This window comes from Haemaphysalis longicornis, unplaced genomic scaffold, assembly GCF_048455015.1.
Source record: "Haemaphysalis longicornis isolate Haplotype H1 unplaced genomic scaffold, Haemaphysalis longicornis Haplotype H1 scaffold_3, whole genome shotgun sequence".
Lineage (NCBI taxonomy): Eukaryota > Metazoa > Arthropoda > Arachnida > Ixodida > Ixodidae > Haemaphysalis > Haemaphysalis longicornis.
Window position 1 is genome coordinate 33,385,825 of NW_027526335.1, and position 16,757 is coordinate 33,402,581.

General features: G+C 48.0%; 1 long non-coding RNA gene across 5 annotated transcripts in view; it reads right to left on the reverse strand.

Annotated features, from left to right (window-relative positions):
* The window catches only part of LOC144173209 (uncharacterized), a 339,775-nt gene extending 325,563 nt beyond the window's left edge, over nucleotides 1-14,212 (reverse strand). For all 5 annotated transcript variants that reach the window (XR_013323185.1, XR_013323186.1, XR_013323188.1 and 2 more), the window contains exon 1: nucleotides 13,750-14,212. This is a non-coding gene — a long non-coding RNA (uncharacterized LOC144173209). The remainder of the gene's footprint in view (nucleotides 1-13,749) is intronic.
* Between the last annotated feature and the right edge of the window lie 2,545 nt (nucleotides 14,213-16,757).

Genomic DNA, 16,757 nt, shown 5'->3' on the forward strand with positions numbered 1-16,757 from the left:
CGTGCCAGTGTGTAATTTAAAGAAAAATGTTTTAACACCTGGCGGAACACACATTTTACACACTCTATTGAGGACATCCTGGTACGGACACTGTAGGTACAGAACACGAGCGCGGCAAAGTCAGGAAATATAAGGTATATAATGTATAACCTGTTTACACTTTTATTGAGTTTTAGCATTCCAAGCAGCTTAGGTGACTATTTGTTGTTTTGCGCTCGTGCAGTACGCATCCCCCAAGTTCCCACAATATCTCACGTCTACCAATTGCATTTCTTAGACGGAAAAGCGTTCGCAGATGCGTAGTCGTGCTGCTGACCGCTGTGCTTGTTCGCCCAGCGCAAAAAAGTGCTTCCCGCACCCCAGTTTTACGCTGTACGGTAAAAATATCAGTTGATTTTATTTCCTTAGTACCTATATTGACTTCGCTTACTCTTCTCCCGCCTTCGAGTGGCCTTATATTTTCTTACTGGCGTACCAGTCAGCGAGGCGTCGCATGTCCGCTTGTGCAGCGCTTGTGTGAAGCGACCTTGACTTGGAGCTAGATACAGTGTACAAACTAACCAAGTAAAGAAAGGCACATTCTTCCATTCACAAACGTGTCCTGGCTTCGTTTCAACTCAGCGAACGAATTGCGACGACCCGTCGGCGGCCGGTGGACGAAACGCTGGGCCGACTGACGCTGTCTGAAGGCCGGGGAGCCAATTGCGAGCTCGGCTCCTTCCGACGTCACACGAAAATGCGACAGAAAATGGGCGAGCGTAAAGAGAGGAGGACAGCATTTTCGAAATAATTTTTCTACTAAATAAAATCGCGTAAAGGCGCCCAGAGTGGTCGAAACATGGCCTGGGGACTCCGGACTACAATTTGCGCTAGTAATCCCGCAATGTTTACATATCACTTCAGTCTCCCTTTAATGGGGAGCGCTGTTGCACGGGGGTCATCAGTCCTATCACAGTTCTCCATATTCCAGACAACAACTTCCCAGGGTCGAGTGATTCACAAAAGGACTTCCAACGATGTGCTTACTCTTAGTTAATGCGGCGTTGGATCTTCTGCGTCCTTCTCGCATCTTTTGAATCTTGAAAAGACTTCGTACGTCTGTACCTTCGTTCGGCGCGCCGATGGACAGCTCTAAGGCGTTCCAGTTCTATGTCGAACTCTGTGATTTAGGGGACAGCCTGGTGGAACGTTTGCAAGCAACTAGCGTGCTTCCAAAGGCAGACGCCAGATCTCCAGGCTCGTCACCCCCGCAAAAATCTTCCATCTTGGATTGAAATTGTGGCCAATAGGTCACCCGAATAACGTTGGGCTTCAAGCGACTTTGTTGTCCTTGAATTTTTAAATAGGTTGAAATATGGTCGCTTCCGTGGGTTTCGATGTCTGGAAACCATTGTGTACGGCCGGATAAGCATCGCGACACAAACGTTAGGTCCAAGCAACTACCGTAGTTCGTGCCACGTAAAAAAAGTAGGACTTCGTCGTTCAGTAAGCACAGGCCACGGTCTGAGGTAAAGGACACCAGCCTCCAGCCTTTGCTGCTAATGCCTGAGCTTCCCCAAAGCAAGTGGTGGGCATTAAAATCCCCCGGAATGACCCATAGACCAGTCGTTGGGCTTAGTGTGCCCTCCATCATCTTGCGATCAAAAGGAGATGTTGGGTGTATGTACGCATCTAGAAGTGGTGAGCTTGCGTTTCCCGATGGTCAGGCAGACGTACTCGTTACCCCTGTGAGGTTGCATAGGATGGTGCACGTAGGTGAGCTCACGTCTGATAAAAACCGCGACTTTGCTGGGCTACCCGCATGTGACTGATTAAAAAAGTTCATAGCCAGATAGCTTAATAGGTTTATACAGTTTCGGCTCACAGATGAGGAGGATGGAGATCGACTTCGTAAACCCAAATTGCCGGAGATCAGAGATGCGTGACAGCAGACCTCTGGAGTTCCACTGAAAAATGGAAGCGTCCTTGACATCCGCACTCAACGAAGGGCGCACGTTGGCCATTGCACTTGCTTACCCAAGGCTTGCGAGTACTGGCTCCAGGGCCCTCAGCACTTGTAGTGCACTCAACGGAGATGGAGTGTTTATATAAGTGAGTAACGTGCGGATGGCATTCATGAGGGACCTCAAAACCGCTACGATATGCCGATATGGGCTTGAAGCCGGGGCGGGAGATCGCATGCCTATCTTCTGCCCTGAGCGTTGGTGCTCAGACGGACGTACAATCGGTGGCATTGGGGGCCACGCGTCAACCGACGAGGGTTGTAACTCCTACCGATGCTTGCTCGGCGAATCCTGCGGGGCCGGAGTGGCGAAGGCTGTGGAAGTGGCGGCCGGGGGGGGGGGGGGGGTAGCGGGGGGGGGGAGTAATTGTTGCACTGGTGGAGGATCCGCTTGCATAGAGGCCTTTGTTGGAAAACGGTCAGGCTTTTTTGAAGACCTCCGGCGTCGAGATCGATGACGTTACCGCTGTCGTACCGTCGCAGCAGCCTCCTTGTGCTTGGAGTGATCCCTCACCATCTGTTTCAAGACAGCGACCTTTCTCTTCATACGTGGGCACTTCTTCGATGAGGCGTCATGAGGTCCCTCACAGTTGGAGCACTTCAGGGTACCTTCACTGCAGTCGCTAGCCTTGTGCGGCCCAGCACATTTGTGACGTACAGTGGCGCCCCCACGGACTGCAGCGACATGGCCAATCTTCATGCACTTGTGGCACTGGAGCGGTTTTGGCACATAGGGTCGGACCGGCAGACGGAAATGACCCACCTTAACATGGGCAGGAAGGCTGTCGCCCTTGAAAACTATCTTCAGCCACCTGGGCGAGCCAATGCGGCTCACTTGTCTGATGACAATCCTCGGTATTCAATGGCGTGGAATGCATGCAGGCAACCAAGCGTGCGCTGCCATATCTGTGGCCAGGCGTCTGTTGCTAGGCGACGTTGTGCGCACGGCCCGCAGAACAGGCACCCCTCTTCTCCTCCATGCAACCGTGTGAGTGCGCTAACTAACTAACTAAGTGGTTCGAGTGAAAAGGAAAAGAAGATGCACTGGGGATATTATTGAGCCCAGCTGGGGGCTCACCTGCATACAACCCAGTGCGGGGGGAGGGGGAGGAGGGGTATATAAAGATTAGAGGAGAAAGGGAGTGATAAAAGGATAGGTAGGAGAAAGGGAGATAAAAGGATAGGTAGTGCGCCCGTGGCCTCCGCGATTTGCTGCCTGCGGCGCGCCGCCGGTAGCCGATCGCGGAGGCCACAGTGCGCCGTCAATCGTTACGTCGGGCTCCGCGGGATGGGGGCACTTGTCCGTGCTAAGCACGACTGTGAAACACTGACATGACTGTGTTTCACGTTACGAACTCTTCGCCGAACACAAAGTATTGCGTCGAGTTCACTGTGAGTGCGATTAATAACATCTCTGTTGGCGCCACAGTTTAGAATCGGATTGGAACGGAGCAAATGACGCACGCCGGTGTCTTTTTTTCTTCGGCGTGCGGCCGCAGTGGCCCAGGCTGCTCCGTGTCCGTGGAGCATCGGCCATGTCTGTGGCCGTTTCCAGTGTTGCCAAGCGAAGAAATTGACCGCTAAACTTTTCAACGAATACCGTCTATACATTCATGTGCAGGTTTGATTAGCATTGGCAGGTGTTTCTCGGGGATAGACGCATCGACTACCGTCGTGTCTCCATACAGAGTGTCATGAGCTCGCACTTTTATGTGTTGCAGTGACGTAATCTTCCGCAAAACCTCCGGTGCACTCCGATGCTCCACGTCGATAGCCAAGATATTTCGTCGGGAATTAATCCTGACGTCTTTGACTTCTCCAGGCACAGTTGCCTCGAGGAACGCGGAGACTGCCTGCTTGTTAAGCATCCTCAAGTTGTCTGTCTTGGCCTCTGGCACGAACAGTATAGTGTGCACAGGGTGTCTAGGCATGGACTTCACTGTCGAGGTGCTCGACCGCAAAGATGCCGTGAGGAGCCTTCTTTCCGCCTTTTTTACAAGGTAAGCTTGAAAGCCAACGTCTGAATCAAACACCGTCACTGGGAGCTGAGTACAGCTCGGTGTCGTTGGTGTCCGTGTCACTTGGGAGGCTGGCGCGCTTCCTGGAGGCCGCGCCCGCCGGTGCATCGGCGTCGAACGGCTCCTCTGGGGGATACCCGTCCATCACCGCTCAGAAAAAAATGGGGTGTACCGCGGGTTGAGAGCAAAAAAGACCACAAATAGTCGCATACGAAAGAAGGAGCGTCCTACAAAAGAGACACTCCCGAAACTAAACCTCTGAGATACCAGGACGAGAGGTCTAGCTCCGGCTGCCGTCGCAGACACACAGGTGCCTCTCTGATGCGTCTGCTCTTGTCGCATCTCACTTATGACACCACTTTTATGCGCTAGTAAAAACCGCGGCGATGGTGTTGCGGTAAGGGGGGCGCTGTGATCGCCAGAGCGGAAGGACACCACTGCCTTAGTCCGAACGGGGAGAGAACGCTGAGCCCATGGAGTGCAGCCGAAGACCGAGACTGAAGCTCTGTTGGTAGTCCGGGGGTCGCACGTAGGCGACGTCATGACCTCCTCAAATTCTTGTGCAGGTCTTCCGTTCCGTAACATGTTCGCAGATGTGTAGAGCTTATTTAATGGAGAACTCATTCATTCAGTGGTGAGGTTCCTATCCAAACTTCATGAAAATGATCCTTCATTGTTCATTGTGTTTATCGTATACGCCACACAGACTATTTATGCAGAGAGCATGCCGAATGGCTTTTTAGCCAGTCTTTGTTTCTTTCATTCCCTAACACAATGTAAACGATGGGTACGTTTACGTTGGTTTATCGACTAGATTGGACAGAACGAACATGTAGTTATTGACATTCAATAAATCAATTTTAGCATGAAATACAGCTACGCACTTGTCGAGAAAGTGAGGCACATGAAGTCTTTTTTTGTTTCTAAACAGTTTCTAAATAGCCTCAGCAGTAACAAGTGAAGTTTGACAGGGGATGTCTGAACAAATATTTAAGGTGTCACATTATATATAAATGTCAGATAGCCCTCCCTAAAAGCAGATATATTGATTAAGTTATATTTTTTTGCCTATTCACATGTCCGCATCGGTGTTAGTACACGCAAGCGGAATAAAGAGCGCCATAAAAATGCGCAGGTGTAAACTAACATCAAATGAAATTAAGGCATGAGTTTATTGTTGCCGAATGCCACTTATGGAATTCCAGGTAACTTTGGTTTGTTCAGGTTTAGTTAGCCAATGCGGTCTCGATGAGCCTTTGCTAAATGACAAAACAAAACGTTTTCCGGCCTTTTCTTCTCTCTACTGGCACATCTATGCCCGTGCTCGGGAATGATCACACCTATGTTCTGTCCCAATTTTTTTTATGCTCAAGAACACATTTCCAATCGCGGCACATGTTTAAAAAGGGAAACCCACCGCGCTGTCTCTGTGGCTAAGGCGTTGTGCTGCTGAGCACGAGGTCGCGGGTTCGATTCCCGGCCACGGCGGCCAATTTTCTGATGGAGGCGAAAAGCAAAAACGCGCATGTGTTCGAGATTTCGGCGCACGTTAAAGATCCCCAGGTGGTCAAAATAATTCCGGAGCCCTCCACTACAGCGCGCCTCATCGCGGCGTTGCGTCGGCGCGTTAAACACTACACTCAATCAATTTCAAAAAGAAAAGGCCAAAATAAAGGTCGGTTGTTATCATTTATTTAGTCCCAATCACGTGTGACCTAAGCATCTAAAACAATCTGATGATAACGATAAAACAGTCATACCTTTGAGTTTTTTTTAAGCAGGTTTTCTCGAAACCACAGCTTCAGCATTGCTGTAAACATAGGAAGCTATGCAGGTAGCAGAAGGGCGATTTAAGGATTTGTATATGAAGTAGTCCTCGTATTGTTTCTTTCCTAAGTTCTTGTAGATGCAAGCACTGTGCGCCTGGCCAGGAATAAGACACGTTTCCCCTCTCTCTCTCTCTCTCTCTCTCTCTCTCTCTCTCTCTCTCTCTCTCTCTCTCTCTCTCCTCTCTCTCTCTCTCTCTCTCTCTCTCTCTCTCTCTCTCTCTCTCTCTCTCTCCCTCACTCACTCACTCACTCCCCGGTCGTTTCGTTTGCATTGCCATACAAGTTGTGAAACTATAACACGCGGGAAAACCACTTCCTTTTGAACGAGTGGTGCGACGAACATACGCGATCTCCTGGGTCATCACTTTGAAACAACCTTTGCGTTTTGTCGTGCATGTATACCCTGCAGTATACTAGTGCTTGTTCCTGCGTTGTCTGCATTACTGTAGCCAGACGTATGTTTTTTTTCGTTCATCACAGGAGTCCTGAGGCACCTTTTAAAACATTTATGCGGTGACCTTGGAGTGTTGTTAGCTGTAACTTGCAGCTTCGTGTTAAATACGGAAAATCTGCTTCCGTATTGGCAAAACAAAACAAGTATTGGCAAAACAAAACAAGCCAGAAAACGTCATACAAAACAGGGATTCCTGTGAATATCATGTGCACCAGGATCCTTGCTTTGTTTTGCCATTTTCACATACCGCCGACTGTATCTTTAAAGCAGCACCCGCCCTTTCCCTTCAATTCACTTTTTGGTGACTGCCGCTAGTTCCGCTGCACGTGAAAATTTAACTCTAATTTGCATGACAAACATGGCGCCGGAGAGCGTAATGCGCTGAGGGCATCTCGCTAAGACGTTGTAGCTTGGTGGAGCAATCAATGCTCAGAGCCTTGCGTATATCAACGAGAAAGCGGTCGATAGGGAGCGCATGCAGGAATCGCTGTTCCAACTAGTATTACCCAATGGAACGAGCGCCACCTTCACAAGAGCGAGCGGCCGGCATCTAAGGCGATGCACTTTCCGGCACGCTCCTCCGTGATTTAGGGCCTGGCCCGGGGCACTAATTGCCTCCGATGACCAGCCGGCCTAACAGAAGGGGCCGTAGCAGAACTGCGAGTAGGCGCAATCTTCGAACGGCGCCGTCGCAGTCACCGTAAAATGCTGTAGCTTGTGTAATGGTAAAGGTCAAAGGCGCTCCATTTCAACCCACCTTCTCCGAACGCAGCCCTCGTTTTTCGCCCTCAGGTGCTTTATTCGGGACTTTTTGATCTGACTGGGACTAAGACTAATTTAATTACGCAAGCTGTTCTGTGCAGCTAAACGCACTTCGCTTTTGCGCAGGTTTGCCTCAGGCGCTTTCGCGCCTTAAAAAAGCACACACTAAGGAGTGTGCCTTGTCTTTCTTTTTTCGCAGGCAAACTGTTGGTGCTCACTCAGACACAAAAATATTGTACAGTGCGCTAAACGTTGAGATCGTCTGTGCGATTTGCTGCCGGAAGAGGGCTTCTGGGCGTATAATGCTAAGCCTGCAATTTCGTGCTATGTAAGACCGGCTACTCCAATGAAGCGGATGTTCCTTTAATTGGCGCTCCAGACTTTTTTTTTATACAGTGCGCTTTTGCGACCAGATTTCGAGAATTCTCTCCTGACATGGCCCTGCCACTTCTCGTTTGTGTGTTTCTTCGGCTGAAGGATACACTACAGTTCTGTACCCACTGGTTCTTCATACCATACCCACCATCGCCGTCATAGAGGCTGAAGTCACTGAGAGTAGGCGAAAACGAAAGCTTTCTTTCTTCTTTTGAAGATGCCAGCGTCACTATGGCCCGCTGAAATCCCTGCTATGGCAGCTTGGCTGTGACTGCGGCTGGGCGAATTGCTTGGTTACTTTCGTCTATTTACTAGCAATGCAGCTGTACTTTTTCCGGAAGTAACCAATGATGGGGCTGTAATTAATCCAAATCATTTGACATGTCTTCAGTAAAATGAAGCCGGGTTTTGCAATAAGGGCACATTAGGTTTCTTGCCTGTCACACATCGCGAGGACAAAGGTGACGACGGAGATGATTGTGATAAGTTTTGTTCGTGCCGGAGTCACGAATAAATACTGTCGAGGATGTTGTCAACAGGTTTTGCTGTAAAGTGTGGGAACAGCTCGGGGAATTATCTTTTACATTGACCGTAAAGAGCTAGTACTTTTCGACATTGCGACAGTTTTGGCATACGAGGGTTCTAATAAAGCGTGTTGTAGCAAAGCGTATGTCACAAGGTATGTTGTAACAAATCATGTTCTTACAAGGGATGCCGTATACAACAAAACTTTTTGTAGAGGTAGGGTATGATATGCTAGTCTATGAGTTGTTTCCATGACTGATGTATCTTAGTAGTAGTAAGAATAGCCGATCACAAGGAGGATAATGTTATGCAACGTTAGAGCAAGAAAAGAAAAGCGGGAATCAGCATAGAGAAAAATAAATACTGCGATCTCAGCTCCCCAAGAAGTGCTTCAACACAGCCATTCTTTGGGGCCTTTTTCATCGGCGACTAGACTCCGAATGTCACCCACACCAATGAGCGGCTGGGGTGGCTTATCGTCCTCCAGGAGTTCCTTTCTTTCCCTACATAGAAGCCTGGCGGCGTCAAACAGTACATCACTCCTCTGTCACTGGCTTTGCCTTATCTCTTCGGGGCAAAAGAAATTAAACAGAATGCACTGCTTCGGGGAGAGGGATTTGGTTAATGCTGCTGCGATAGGAAGACCCACCAAGAAGCAGCCAACCTCAGCTCTACTCAAGATCTGCTCGATAGAACACCCTTCCACAGAATAACATGCCCTTCGGTACGTGGAGATTGCCGTGGTTAGGTTAAGGATATGTTAATGGGAGTGCATTTAGCTTCTATTGTGATTCTTAGGAGGCTTACTGCGGGAGAATTTCATTAGGTTAAAGAGCACAACCAGACAGTGAAATTGAATGCTCGTCTCCAAAAAAAAGATTTGATGGAATGGACCCCTTATAACGTTCACGTTATATTACCAAGCACTGTGACATTCACCACACAAATGATACTTTCAACTTAAATTTTGATACCCTCACTTTTTAAGCCTCGATCAAGTCATACGTTCGTGGATAGTAGGGCAACACAGTCTAATTAACCTCGTTACAACGAAGCAGTATCGGGGGAGTGAATCAAAATCGGCTCTAATAAATCGGCAACCTGGCTCGCGCAGCAATCCTAGATAAAAAACGCATTGTTCTAGGCTTCGAACCCACTATAAACGAGATAATCCTTATCTGTCTCCTGGTGGTGTTTCAAAATAAACAGACCGGAACGTGAGATCGGGAAATTGCAACAGAACGAAGTTGGTTCGGCAAAAGAGGCCTGCGTTCTTATTTACTTGAAGGAGGGTGTGGCCTCCAACTGGTGGTTTTTCACAGTCTGAGCGGAGTGAAGTTTTTCGCAGTGCCCACGCAATAAAAGGCTTTTTCTACTTTAGCAGTTTTTCAGGCTACTAAAAATGGTTGTTTTGTCACACTTTTTTTAACTTTCGCTTTAATATGCTAGCTGTCCATTTTCGAGCCCCGTGGAAACCAAATATTTCTTCGTTATAGTTTCAGTTTCGTTATAAAACGAATAGGTGTCATTGAAATGAAGCATGACCAAACAAACTTCGTATTTAGTTCGCTATAGTCGACGATTCGCTATATCAATGTTCGCTATAACGAGATTCGACTGTATTCTTTTACCTTTTTCCAGTGGTTACAGTTGGAAAATCCGCAGCGGTGATTTGAGGGGGAGGGGGGGGATATCTCCTTAACCCCGGTGAGGGGAAGGTACTAGGTTTAGTTGTTTTTTCTCAAGTTAAATTCCTTTGCTCTAAACAAAAACTTTTTCTCCTCGAAATAATCATCTTTACCGCTGACACAATGAATAAAATTGTGATGTGGGCCATATTAGAATAGTTTTCCTATTGGCGGGAAATTTCAAACAAATTTTGTCTGAGGGACGTTGATCAGAGTCTTTATTGAGAAAATCAAAGCCCTTTTCTGAAGCGAAAGGTGAATAAACGGCGAAGCTTTCTTCCATGCAACGTGAGTGAAAGTCAGTCTAAAAGCCAAACTTCTCCGAGCGTGTCTGAATGCCGTAATCAGTTAGATTTCGGCTTCATAACGCGAGAGACCCAGATTCAATTATGACTACAGGAAGTGCTTTTTAACGGCGGAACTGTAGTACAAGCCGTAAGTTCGGTGTTGCAGAAAAAATATCATAAAAATGCGGGGCGCTCGTGAGCGCGCGTCTTGCGCCGGCGCCGACCGCCGAGCATTCCCGGCACGCGCAGGGGCTTTAGAAAAAAAAAAGGCAGCAACCACGACTGGCGAAAACACACCGAGCGCTCGTGAGCGCGTGCATCTTGGCGACCGCCGAGTCCTAGCTGGCGCAGCGGCTTTAGCAGAAAAAAAAAGGAAGCCCTAGCGCTGTCGTCAAGCGCTACCGCTGTCGTAATGCTTGGTATGAGGAACACGACAACATCAGTGCATATGACGATGGCTAGTAGTAGCACAGTGCAAAGCAATCACGGAACATCCAATTAAACAATTTTAAGCTTCTACAAATGTGTGGCTATGTGTGCTTCAGTGATCACGTGTAAAGAAATCCTGCGAATTTCGCTGTGGTTCAAGCCTTGCGCGACTTAGTGCAAGCTTCGTGAGTTGAGCTGGTGGAAGTCTACAATGCTGAGCATGACTTTTCCTCCACCACTCGCCTTCGATGCTTCGACGATCGCTTCGATGCTTATGAGGACGATTACTAGCACGGCAACTATGAAAATAAACAACGACACTGAGACTTAACTATGTGCCCGGCAATGCTCAACTACTACAGCTTCGCCATTCAAGGCTTGCGCGTGAGTGCAAGCTCCCGTGTATTTTGGGGAGGAAGACAGGGAGGTAGCCTTTATTGTGCCTGTGCTTATCAGCATCATCATCAGCAGCATCATCAGCATCATCATTTTGTGAAACACACTGTGCGAAGTTGGCTTTCCCGAATTGCGTTTTCGCGCGACGCCGAACGTCATCAGGCAGGCATAAAAGTCTTCGCTTTAAAAAGAGGCCATCCAATAATACAATGTACAAGCAGATCTGGTCGGAAACCCTGTTGCAATGTATCTATGGCAATGATAGTCCAGGGTTACAGTCTGGGACAAGATGTGCGCCCTTGCGAGGCAGGTGGAGTACCACAGAGATTCTTCGACTGCACAAGGAGCTTTAATGAATGACGAGGGTGCAGCCAAGGTTACGAGAAGAAAGAAAATGAAACAGGTTATCCCAATATATAAAGGAAACCTGATAAAAAATGAGCAGAGAATACCGGGGGACGCCTTGTCGGCGTAGGATTAGGAGAAGATACGATACAAAGGAGGAAGAGGCCAGAGCTTCTGGAGAGGGGCATAGAGTTGGAGGCTCGTGGGAGGAAGGATAAAAAGCGAGAAATGTGTCTTTGGTTGGTACGTGCTTGGCTACGGCACAAGCAGTCTTGTACGCAACTATACGGCACTACACTATACTTGCCTTGTACGCCACTATACATGCCTGCGTGGTGAGATACGAGAATGAAAGGGTGCGACGCGACGAAAATTAAAGACGCACGTCCTGGGAAATGATAACAGAGGCCATATCTGTGTCGTAATTAACTTCAAGTCACAGTAAGAGTTCGAGATCGTCGCGCAAACGTACATTTAAATCGAGGGAAGCTTTTTTTCTCTATTTAACCTCGCTCCGGCAATGTGAACATTGACCGTGTGCAGTATCATCGATATTGAGAGATAATTCACAGACATTTGACTGGTACTCTCAGTAAAAAAATTGCGATCGAGTTCGCAGTAAAAGGGCAGTGATAATTTCAGTTAGGCGGTAAACACGGCTTGAGGAATATATAAAGGCCAAAGTTGCCACGATAAATAACTAACTAGTTTGCACAGACACCCTAATTCAGATAGTGATAATGCTAGCAATGATGCTGACAAAAATAATGGATTAGTCGTTGGTGAATTCTTACAAAAGTAGTATAACAACGCATTTCACAACGTTCCGCCGTACCGGCACGCCGTGGGTTATCTAGGTTGAGAGAGCAATTCCATCCTTTCAGATTATAAATTATTGGGAGAAAATTGCCAATGTGGATAAGGACAGCCGAATGTGTCGGATGAAATCTAGGTTCACCTAGTAGCTCTCCGACCTCTGTATGGGTGCCAAATTACTACTTGTATCTGCACCATGTAAAATATTACATGTACTACATACTGTGTATAATAAATGAATGAACATCCTTTTGTCTCATAGAACAATTCCAAGGCTGGTGCATAAATCTTAGCTAACCGCCGTGGTGCAAAGTGAAAGTGACGGAAGCTATAGATTATATCTGTGCACCCACTTGAAATCACACGTCTAAAATCTGCTTCGCGCAAAATGATGCGAATTCGACGCCTTTCTACATCACAATTTCTTACGCGCGAATTTCTCACCGGTCTGTACGTAAACAAATTCGGTTGAAGGATGGTATAGACGCACTCCAAGCCGCTGCATCCAGGTGTTGGCGCACCGTCTTTACCTGTCTGCCACTGCGTGGAACGCTGCACGCTTTCACCCTGATTACTCGGCCTCGTAGCACTCCCGCGAGAACATATCCGGCGTGGGAAGTCGTAATTCCACAACAGACACGGCCACACCGAGCGGCGAGACGACCTTAATGCGGCTTGTACACCTGGATCATAAGACGTGACTTAACAAATGGCACACAGTAGGTTCACCTGTTCATTAACCTGATTACCCGTACCGATTACACGTACTAATAAAAAACAAAGATTCCGGTTCAAGCAAATTTTGCGAAATCTGTAGGCAAGGTACTGTAATAGGAAAGAGTACCCGCAATCGAAGATAATGTTATCCTCCTCGCCAATAGTACCGAAAACAATGGAATTTAAATTAGGCGCTTAAATTTACGTGAAGACCACTTCTACATTGAGGTTATTCGCCCAGGGAGACAAAAAATGAGGTCGTAATTGTGTCGTGTTCGTCGTAACAGGCGAGGCGACCAGGAGCTGAGCAAGGAAGGAAGTGGCCACTCGGTCGTTTATTCAGTCGGTTATATAGCTGCGTGGGCAGCGAGGGGAAGGGAGAGCTGGGCAGCAAAGTGAAAACTGCTATCGGCGCACATGCGCGATAGCCCGATCTGATACATCTTTTCTTCACACAATTGAGAGACTTCCTTGTCACTGAGTGAGGTTACGTATTTGCGAAAGTAGTTGACGACGCCCAACATTCTGCGAACGCCCTGTTTATCCTGGGGAGGTTGTATGGCGTGTATGCTCTCGATAATATCTGGGCTTGGGCGGATGCCACTCCCGCTGATTACGTCACCAAGAAAAGTTATTTCGTTCACACAAAATATGCACTTCTGTGCGTTAAAAGTGAGCCCAGCTTGCTCGGCTCTCTGTAGTGCTGCTCTGAGCCGCTCGTCATGTTGCTCTTTCGAGTCCCCCCAGACCAAAATATCGTCAATGTACACGCGTACACCTGTCAAGCCTTCAAAAATGTCTGTTAACGTCTTCTGGAAGACGTCGCTCGCTGAATAAATACAAAATGGCAGCCGTAGGAACCTGTATCGACCAAAGGGAGTCGCGAAAGTGCATACGCGTGAAGTAGCTTCGTCCAACGGTATCTGGTGGAAGTCAGAGTTTGCGTCAAGCCGAGAAAAGTACTTCCCGCCAGAGATTTCACTTTCAATGTCCTCCCGCGATGGCATCAGATAATGTTCACGCATTATACTTTTGTTTATAGCTCTTGGATCCATGCATATGCGAAGACTGCCATTTTTCTTTCTGACCGCAACCAAAGGGCTCACCCATTCGGTAGGCTTGTCCACTTTCACGATGATCGAGGCCCGTTCCATGCGGTTCAGTTCCCCCCGAAGGGGTTCCTTGAGCGCCAACGGCACCTTCCGCGCAGGCTGCACAACTGGAATGGCGTCCGGACGCAGCACCATGTTGTACTATCGCTTTACGCAGCCGGTTCCTTGAAACAGGTGTGGAAACGCCAGCTGGGGAGCGTTCTGTTCGCTGGAATTCACCGAATTCACCGCTGGAAACAGTCCGAACTCATGACATGCCTTTAGGCCAAGGATTGCATGCCGACCTTTCTTCACAATAAAAAACTTGACGTGACGTTCCTGGCCATTTAACTAGAGGACTTCTGTTGAAACGCCCACATGCTTAATAACGCTTCCGTTGTATGCCGTTAAAACTGCGGTGCTTGCTTTCGACTCCGTCGCTCGGTTGCCACGCCTGAACAGAGACAGAGGTAGCAGGTTGGCTTGCGAGCCAGTCACGGGGCGGCCTCTCTCGCATCCACCGTGGTCCCACGTAATTCGCGCCAGCAGCGCCAAATCCTCCCCTAGTAGTACGTGGCCTCTGAGAAACGTTGCATTAATCGCCATGGCAACGAGTGGGGAGGGGGGAAAGGGCGTTTGCTGACGTCGCGGACGCTGCTGACGTCATTTATCCCGCGGCAGCCAGGCCGTGCCGCCGCGCGCCGGCCCCTGAAACCGACGCCCGTCCAACTTTCGCGTCTGCCGCCGGTCGCTGCCTCATGGGCCGCTCGGCAATGGCACCAGGCGCGAAAGTTGGACGAGCGGCGCCGATGACTCGAAATGGCCGCCGCCCGTCGTTTGTTATGTGTGCAGTAACGTGTTTAATAATTGAACGAAGCAAACATGTAGGTAATAGTACGTTTTCTGGCGTCGAATTGTTGTCTTTGTGGCGATAATAATTGGAGTGTTACACAGATATTATTTTTGCTTTGCATTTATTCAAAATTCATATGAGGACGTCTTTGATTCGAAGTCATGAAAACACATGTACTACACCCATATATTGCACATACATTTTATGTACAAAGCATTGGACTAAGCAAAAATATGACATATGCAAATTTAGGCATACAATATTGTACAATAGGGAAAAAACGTGCTACATACACATTTACAATAACACGGTTAGGCGGGCTAGTTGGTATTCTGAATTCATGGCTGTAACTTTTGCGCAACTTTACACGGTGACAGGTACAGGTCTTCGAGTCCCTTTTTGTATCGGTCTCCGTCTAAAGTTGCGCAAAAGTTACAGCCATGAATACACATTTAGGTACACAATACTTGATTACGAAAGAAGAACTTCGAAAGTTCTAGTCCCTACACAATTTTTTTTTCGCGCACACCTCGGCGGGAGAAGAAAAGAACTTGAAAGTTCCACTCAATGTATACTTATTTCTTGGGCTCACCTCGAGACAGCTAGAATGTTCCTTAGACATTAAAAAAAATTCGTTTCAGTTCAGAGACAATATAATTGGGAATCTATATGTTAAAAGAAACCACGCACACGTATGCTTCAAGCCCTGCCTTTCGGGCGAGTTAACGCAAACTCTGAAAGAAAGCGTTGACCCGCCCATTAACCTGCATACACTTCCGAGAAATCATGTTCACGCCAACAAAACGCAGCCATAAAAAACTGTTGCAACACAATGACCGCACTGTAGACACTCTTTGCTGGATTATATCTACGTACAAAAACAATGCCCAACCATGTGCACGTCGTAGAACACAGAACACAAATCGAACGCACCCGTCTTTTCTTTTAATGGCGCGTGAATTAACAGTCTGCTTACCGGGGGTGGGAGGGAAGGCGGGGGGGGAGAAGACACCCAGAAAAAAAAGAAGCTTTCCTGTATTTTAAGCCGCAGATATTGGCCAGGTTGTTACAAGCTACCCTCTAACTCGTGTCTGGGCAGCGCCTCTTATCTCATCCTGTCCGATACGGCATGACCATTCTAACTTCAGAACTATGGAACACCAAACCCATTCGCGATAAGATGACAAGGCGCGGGCGCGCAGTTTAGATTGAACAGCAAAGCCGGCAATGCTACTTGGTTTTATTTATTTTTTAATGAGCGAAACGCTTGCAATGGCGGCTGCAGACAACGCATGTATTTCGGTTTGGCCTTCCACTGCTTCATGTGAAAATCGACTTGCATTGAACACCGCGGAGTTACGTCAGATTTTTCGGAGCTCTGAAGCAACGCTTGGCAGTAGTTTCGCCGCAAATATACGTTTTGGAGCAAGACGGGGGAGGAAAAAATGCTTAGGGCGCAGCACCTCCACGCCATCAATCGATGTGGTAGTATGTACGCCATGAGAGGCAAGAAGCGCGTACAGTTGAGCTTGCCTTCTTTGTGAGCAGGTGCGTCGTAATGACATTGGATGAATTGAGGAGAGTCACCGGAGGAAACGTCCAATGAAGTCGCAAACCGTCCTCGACTTGGGGCCCAAACCTAGACCCATACCTGCTGCACGAAACAACAAAAAATACCTTGATAAGTATAGTGAATCGTCGTTCCAGCAGTTAGTAAGGCAATCATCAAAAAACGGCAATGCCACCACAAATTGATCTTGCGAGCAAGTGTGTGCGTGCCAAAGACGCGTTTACTTCTACTAAAACTTTGCGTACCTGCACAGCTGGGATATATTTGCACATTAGTTTCCACTCCAAGACGAGTGACATGTCTCATTAACTTCACGTTACATGCGCGAATTATTTTGAAAACAGAAGAGTGCAATCAGTCGGCTTTTAAGGAATTCACTATAACTTGTACAAAGCTAATTTGCTTACCTGTCGTCTTTGGAGAAGGCGATACCGCCCTGTGTTGCTGCACCACAGAGCTGCGCAGGAGTGGTAACACTCCTTCCTCCGCTGCCCCATATTTAGAATACATTCGAACGTATTTTATAATGCAGCGAAACCTTCCGCCCGTGGAAGCGTTTAGGCAACCCGCGCAACCCTTCGCACGCCGGCTCGCTCACGC